Source organism: Culex quinquefasciatus, chromosome 1 (genome assembly GCF_015732765.1).
Source record: "Culex quinquefasciatus strain JHB chromosome 1, VPISU_Cqui_1.0_pri_paternal, whole genome shotgun sequence".
Lineage (NCBI taxonomy): Eukaryota > Metazoa > Arthropoda > Insecta > Diptera > Culicidae > Culex > Culex quinquefasciatus.
Window position 1 is genome coordinate 35,759,955 of NC_051861.1, and position 6,762 is coordinate 35,766,716.

Below are 6,762 nucleotides of genomic sequence, written 5' to 3' on the forward strand. Positions count from 1 at the left end.
AACTGTCTGAAAATTACACTTTAACTACACCAATATATCATCCCGAATCGATTGATGTAGCAAAAAAAACGATAAACAGCTCCCCTTCTGGATCAGAGAAAAACACCCACCCATTCGACATCAATCAGAGCAAATTTCAAAACAGACGCACACGTGTGTTAAACATCACACCGCAATGTGAAACTGTTTCAAGATCAATCAGTCTGCGCGTACACCCAGCAGCATCCATCGACATCAATCATCAACAAAAAGGTCAAATTATTCGCTCTACAGCATTGCCTTGGCGTTCTCGATTGCGAGATTCCTACTTGAAACTTGATGTCCGAAGGCTTGATTGTTGAGGCAATTGCAAACCTCTTTTTACACCTCAGCTTCCATCCACCCCGGGATTCAAACTGACGACCTTTGGATTGTGAGTCCAACTGCCTACCAGCGACTCCACCGAGGCAGAACCCAGGGAGACGGACTCCTACACCTGGACTGATCTAACACGACCAAACCTTTGGGGTTAAAATCGGGGCCAACATTTACTTCCCCGTCCGACAGAAGGTCAGACAAATCTCGTCTCGAAAAATGCCACCGGGACCGCCTGGGATCGAACCCAAGCCGACTGGGTGAGAGGCAACCACGCTTACCCCTACACCACGATCCCCAACCGATATCACTCATCACAAATCGAATTTTCCGCTGGCATCAGCAGAACGGGAGCAGAAGCAAAAAAACCCCAAATCCTCTCCCTGCTTCTGACCGCAAAAAAACTTTACCAATACTAAATTTGCTACCACCACAAGAGTTGGAGGCAGGGAGAAAAAAAGGAATGGGATGAATATTGTTATCCTCTTATACTTTGGTATGGGACCATCCATAAGCCAAAAAGTGTCCGCGTGGTTTATGGATGGTCCCTATGCGGTGACCCGAGTGGGTGGAGATTGGAGATACGGTTGCAACCACTTCTGCCCAACTTTTTTTTTTATTTATTTACTTTCAATTCATCGATTAACTATTGCTTTACAATAATCTTAACTTTTCTTAACGAAATCGGCCGATTTCGGTAATTTTTATTGTTTATATTTTTTTATTTGGCTCAAACTTTGTGGGAAGTCATTTTGTGTCATTGGTTTACCCATATAAATCTCCATACAATTTTGGCATAACTGAAAAAAATGAAATCTTGTGCTTAAGGGGTTACGTACATGTAGAAAATCATAAAATTTCATATTTACAGAAAATTCACAAAATTCATTAAAAAGATGGATTTCAACCACTCCTGAAAATTTCATAAAGATATTTAATTACTGAACTTTACAATTTTGCCATGCGCAAAGCAAACTTGAGCAACTCTCTACGAAATCGGTCGTTTTGTCTTAATTTTATTTTTTTATTCTTTATTCCGGGTTGAAACTCTTTTAGTGCCTTCGGAATGCCCAAAGAAGTCATTTTGCATCATTAGTTTGTACATATACTTTTCCATTTAAATTTGGCAGCTGTCCATACAAAAATGATACATGAAAATTCAAATATTTGTATCTTTTGAAGAATTTTTATGACCCATTTGATGTCTTCAGCAAAGTTGTCGATATTTTGTGATTTTTAATTTTTGTCACCAAAACTTGGTTTGCAAAAAAAAACTATTTTCATTTTTTGATATATTGCAGGGGACATCAAATACCAACTTTTCAGAAATTTCCAGAATGGGCAAAAAATCTTTGACCAAGTTATGCTTTTTGAATATTAATACAAAAAAATCGAAATACTGGTCGCAAAAATGTATCAACTTCAGTGAAATTTTGATTAAGTGCAAAAAGCAAAGCAATCCACTTTAACGACCCCCGGGTCTGTGGGCTCTGTTGCAGGTTTCTGCTCATGTGCTCCGTTTTCAATTTATAGCCATTTTGAGGTAACTTTTTTGAAAATAGTCTCAGTTATTCATTTTTAAATTTAGTGCCCATGTTTGCCCAATTTTGAAAAAAAAATTTTTTGAAAAGCTGAGAAAATTCTCTAAATTTTGCTTCTTTTGTTGATATGACCGATAAGTGCTGAGATATTGCCATGCAAAAGTTTAAAAACAGGAAAATTGATGTTTTCTAAGTCACACCCTATTTTCAATGTTATAATATGAAACATTTGTGAAATTTGCTCTTTTGCATTTTTATAATGTATATCAAAAACACGGCTTAGTTGATCCCAAAAAATAAAGATTTTAAAAACATTATTTCTGGGCTTAGTGATTTTTCACGCTCAAAAATTTTAAATTCACGCGAACCTTAATTTCAAAACATCAAATTTCACGGAAATTTCGGGAAACGTGGAAAATATTAAAATAACTTTGAAAATGTTATGTTAAAAACACAGAAATTACTTTTCATGCTTGATTATAAATTATTTTTCAATAAACTTAAAAAACAATCTTAACATAATTTGAACGGACAAAAAAACTTTTACTTATTTCAAAATAAAATTCCACTTGGTTTATGGATGGTAGTATTATTGTTATATACAGCAATTCCCTACGAAAACAGCATGAAAAAAAAAAATACAAAAGTGCTCGGATCGGGCTCAACATTTTTCTGAGAGTTCCCTGTCTGAAATATTGCGACTGCAGTGACCTACTCGAAGAAGTCCACATCCGAGTTCCCTCAAGAGAACTTCGGAACCATCAGCTTCTCGACATACCAAGACACACGACGAACTACGGACACCAAAACCCTCTTGACGCCTGCTGTAGAAAGTTCAATCACTCGACTATTTTGGAAAATTTTGACTTTAATGTGTGTAAATCTATGTTTAGAAGTAGAATTTTGTTGCTTAGTTAGTAAGAAACCCTAAAGTCTGCAAAGATGATAAATAAATAAATAAATTCAAATAAATAAATAAAAGTATTCCCGAAAAAGACACGCGGCATACCAGCCTCAAAACGACGCGCCGCACCTTCGGCAAATGCGCGCTGTGCGCGCTGTCAAATCCCATACGACGCGTTTTGTTTTTGTTGATCTTCTTCTTCGAATTGCATGGCATTATTGCCGGGTATGTTTTTTTATTGCACCAAAAGTGCAGAAAATTGCTGGCAACTGTGTCTGCGGCACATTCTGAAATGACGCGCGGCGTGTACCTTCGAGAGGAACGGACAATAATTAGACCCGTATTTTTTTTTGTTTGGCCGTCAGAGTGACCTACGCCGTTTAAGGGTGGTATTTTCGTCGATTTTCGCAAAAACCACTTTTTCGAAAAATCATATCTCCGCGTCATTTAATCCGATTTTAGCTGTCTTAGACGCAAAAGAAAGGTGATGAGTTTGACTATTTGGGAAAAATAGTAAGAAGTTTCAAAAATCTAGCTGACCATGTGAAAAAAGTCGTATGAAAGTCTAAAATGGCGTTTTGACCGTGCTTGGACCAAAGAGCCTATGTCTGAAAATATTTTTCGATTCTTCGAAAAATTTCACATATAATTTAACAAAATTGGCGACGTCGAACCGTACGTTTCCGAGATATGATTTTTTGAAAATAAAAACTCAGTTTTTCGACGCGCCACGCGCAAAGACAGAAAAATGACGAAATCTGCAAAAAAATACTTTTATCACTAAAACTGCGATAACTTAAAAATTTCAGCGATGACCTCTACATGTTAGGGTACCAAAATTTTTGTAATTAAAATACGCAACTTTTGGTACCCTAACATGTATAGGTCATCGCTGAAATTTTTAAGTTATCGCTGTTTTAGTGAAAAAAAATATAGTTTTTTGCCGATTTCGTAATTTTCCTGTTTTTGCGAGTGGCGCGTCGAAAAACTCAGTTTTTATTTTCAAAAATGTATATCTCGGAAACGTAGGGTTCGAATTTTTTGATATGTTATGTGATATTTTCTGAGGAATCCGATAAAAATATTTTCAGACATAGGCTCTTTGGTCCAAACACGGCCAAAACGCCATTTTAAGTTTTCATACAACTTTTTCAAATCGAATGAAATGGCTCGGAGATATGATTTTTTGAAAAAAAGTGGTTTTTGCTTAAATCAACGAAAATGGCAATTTTTCGGACCACCCTTATACGGCGTAGGTCACCCTAATGGCCAAACAAAAAAAACGGGTCTAATTATTTTGGCCAAAGAACCCCCAGACAAATTTTGAGCCCGATCGGAGAACTTTTTTTTCGGTTTAGGCTCCTTTCAAATGGAATTGCTCTACCTTTATATATTTTGAAAACAAAATATAGGGCATGTGTATTGTCATTTATTGATCCTCTTTTTTAATGTACGACTTATAATACTTGTTCATTCAATTTTAACAAGTTTTGGTTAAAAAAGATAAAATTTACAAAAAATAAATCCCGAGAATATTTTTTTTCTTTTACTGATTTTTGTTAACATCATTTAAGTATTCGCAGCATTCACTTCTCAGTAAATGTTGTATTTTCTAAATCGGCTCCCCTCCCACTAACATTTTCAAACAAGATCCTCTGTAATTACTCTTAGCTTTAAAAAAATGTAATTACAAAAGCCGACTCGATCCTAACCAGGTCCTGGTACAGAAAAGGACCTAATAAAAAAATAATTTCATGAAAAAAAATGTTGTATCAATTTCATGTTAATGAATGTTATGCTAACAATAATTCTCAAAATGATTCATATCACGCTTTTCAATTGAAAACTAATGAAATTTAGTCTTTATGAATGCAATATTTATTATGTTGTTAGAATTGAATTGAGAAAATTGATAAATTTCACGGGATTTCACGGAAATCTTCAAATTTCACGCTGTCCGCGAAATCATTAAAATGCACTAACCCTAATTATTTCCGATTCTCTTGAATGTAAAAAAATATTCGAAAATGGATTTTGGCAAATTTTCAGACTAAAGCCAGTTCGGAAACGGGGTTGGGTAGTAGAGGGTTGAAAAAAGAGTTTTTTTTTTAAGACAATTCCTTTTCAAAGCAAAAAATATGGATTTTTTGTCTTAATCCAACCATAACTTGCAATTCCATGTTTCACAAATTTGTCACTCTCTCCTGTTCGGAGAAGGCCATTTTCGCTTGCGAAGGTGGCTACACAACACGGCAGCCAGCCAGCCAGAATCAGGAAAAGCACACACAAACCCACCCACACATCCAATACACACACACTTACATACTGCCCCCCCTGGTGTGCGAAAAATCGATCAGGCAAATCATATCGGCTTTCCCTTGCCTCTTCACATTGTGCCACAATGAATGTATCCTATTTTTCCTGTTCTTTTTTTTTTGACTTTTCCTGCTGCTATGTATATTTCAAGAAGCTTTCGAGTGTGGATTCAAGCGAAAAAAAATGAGGACGCTCCAGGATTATGTCACCACACAATAATTTCACGAATAACCCCATTCTGGATGCTGAATTTCCTGCATTCGTGGTGCAGACGAACAATTAAAAGACGCCTTTTACTGCTAATAAAGTGTTGTCTTGATGCTCACTTTTTTGCTTCTGCTTCTGCCACCATTCCAGTGCTTTTTTGCTAACAGGAGGAAAAACGACTCACTTCACTTCACTCGATTTCCACTGGCAACTTTTTAATTAGGTTCCGGGACGTGTCCCCGTCGTCGGGGTGGAAAAACTCACTTATCACAGACTTCAATTTCCTGGGTTTTCCCTTTTTTCGCGGTGGGAAAATTGACAAGACACTACACTTTTTTTCCCCCTTTCGAAGCAGCTGACCTTCCGGGATTCCTTAAAATTACCCAGAACACTTCACAAAAAGCCCTCCCTGTCGGAGTGGTCGCCACTCTTCAGACATTGGCCACGCTCCGCCATGGAACCTGCCAGCACAGAGCAGCCAGGTGACACTTCTTGCTCTTGACCCAGAGTCCTCAATTTTGCTGTCCTGAAGACAAGGGGGGCTGCCCTCTTAGTTAGGAGCTGGTTGGGCACTTGTGTCGCGAATGGGGTCTCTCTCGTCACTGACACGGCACCTTTTGGCCACGGTGTCAGGACGGCCACCGATACACCGATGTAGCGAATTTGGCGCGCCGGCGCGGCTGGGGCGCGCTCTCTTCGAGAAATATTCTCTGTTTGGGAAGTTTTTTTTTTTTGAGGATTTTATTTTGATTTTATCTTTTTTTGCTTGGGTGAATTTCCCTTCTGAGAAACTCTCTGTTTACGTTTTGGCTAGCCGCCATCAATGGTTGTGCTGGAGTAAAGTGCGAGCAGAGCTTTTCATTCATAAAATATCGAGCTTTGATGTAAAGAGAGCGATGGCGATTGTTATTATTTTTTCTTGATGATTTGGATCTTAGATGAGCTTTTGATGAGTGCTGAACAATGCTTGTACATACACGGATAGAAATCCTGTCCGCGAAATCGACAACATTGTTGTCGATTCGTTCTAAAATTCGTTTCGGAATGTTTTCGACCAGTCGTCCGGTAACAATTGCAACGAAATCGATAAAAAATGTTGTCGATTTCGGCAACATCAATTTCACGGTTAGAATGCGCCTAAATGTATGCAATTTGCAAAGTATCGATATAGCGTCGATATTATGCTTTTCAAATTGGCCGTTATAGTTTTAAACTGTTTCGGAATAGTAAATCATACCAGAAAACTATTTATTTGCATAAAATTTCTTTTATTTTCAAAATTTAGTTGCACACAAACGTGTACACTCGATTTAGGTTTAATGAGGATTAAAATCTAAGAGACTAGTGGTAAATTCCGTCAGTTTGGGCCAGCACATGCGGACGGTCTAACATCCAAATTGATGCCGGAACGTGGCTTGTCGGTTTCGCTGCGTAGTCGGG

At 37.6% G+C, this 6,762-nt stretch overlaps 1 protein-coding gene across 1 annotated transcript in view; it reads right to left on the minus strand.

Annotated features, from left to right (window-relative positions):
* The window catches only part of LOC6046418, a 53,904-nt gene extending 47,979 nt beyond the window's left edge, over window positions 1–5,925 (minus strand). Inside the window, 1 exon segment of the mRNA XM_038267008.1 lies at window positions 5,442–5,925. The gene's annotated coding sequence lies outside the window, so the exon portion shown is untranslated.
* Window positions 5,926–6,762: the final 837 nt, after the last annotated feature.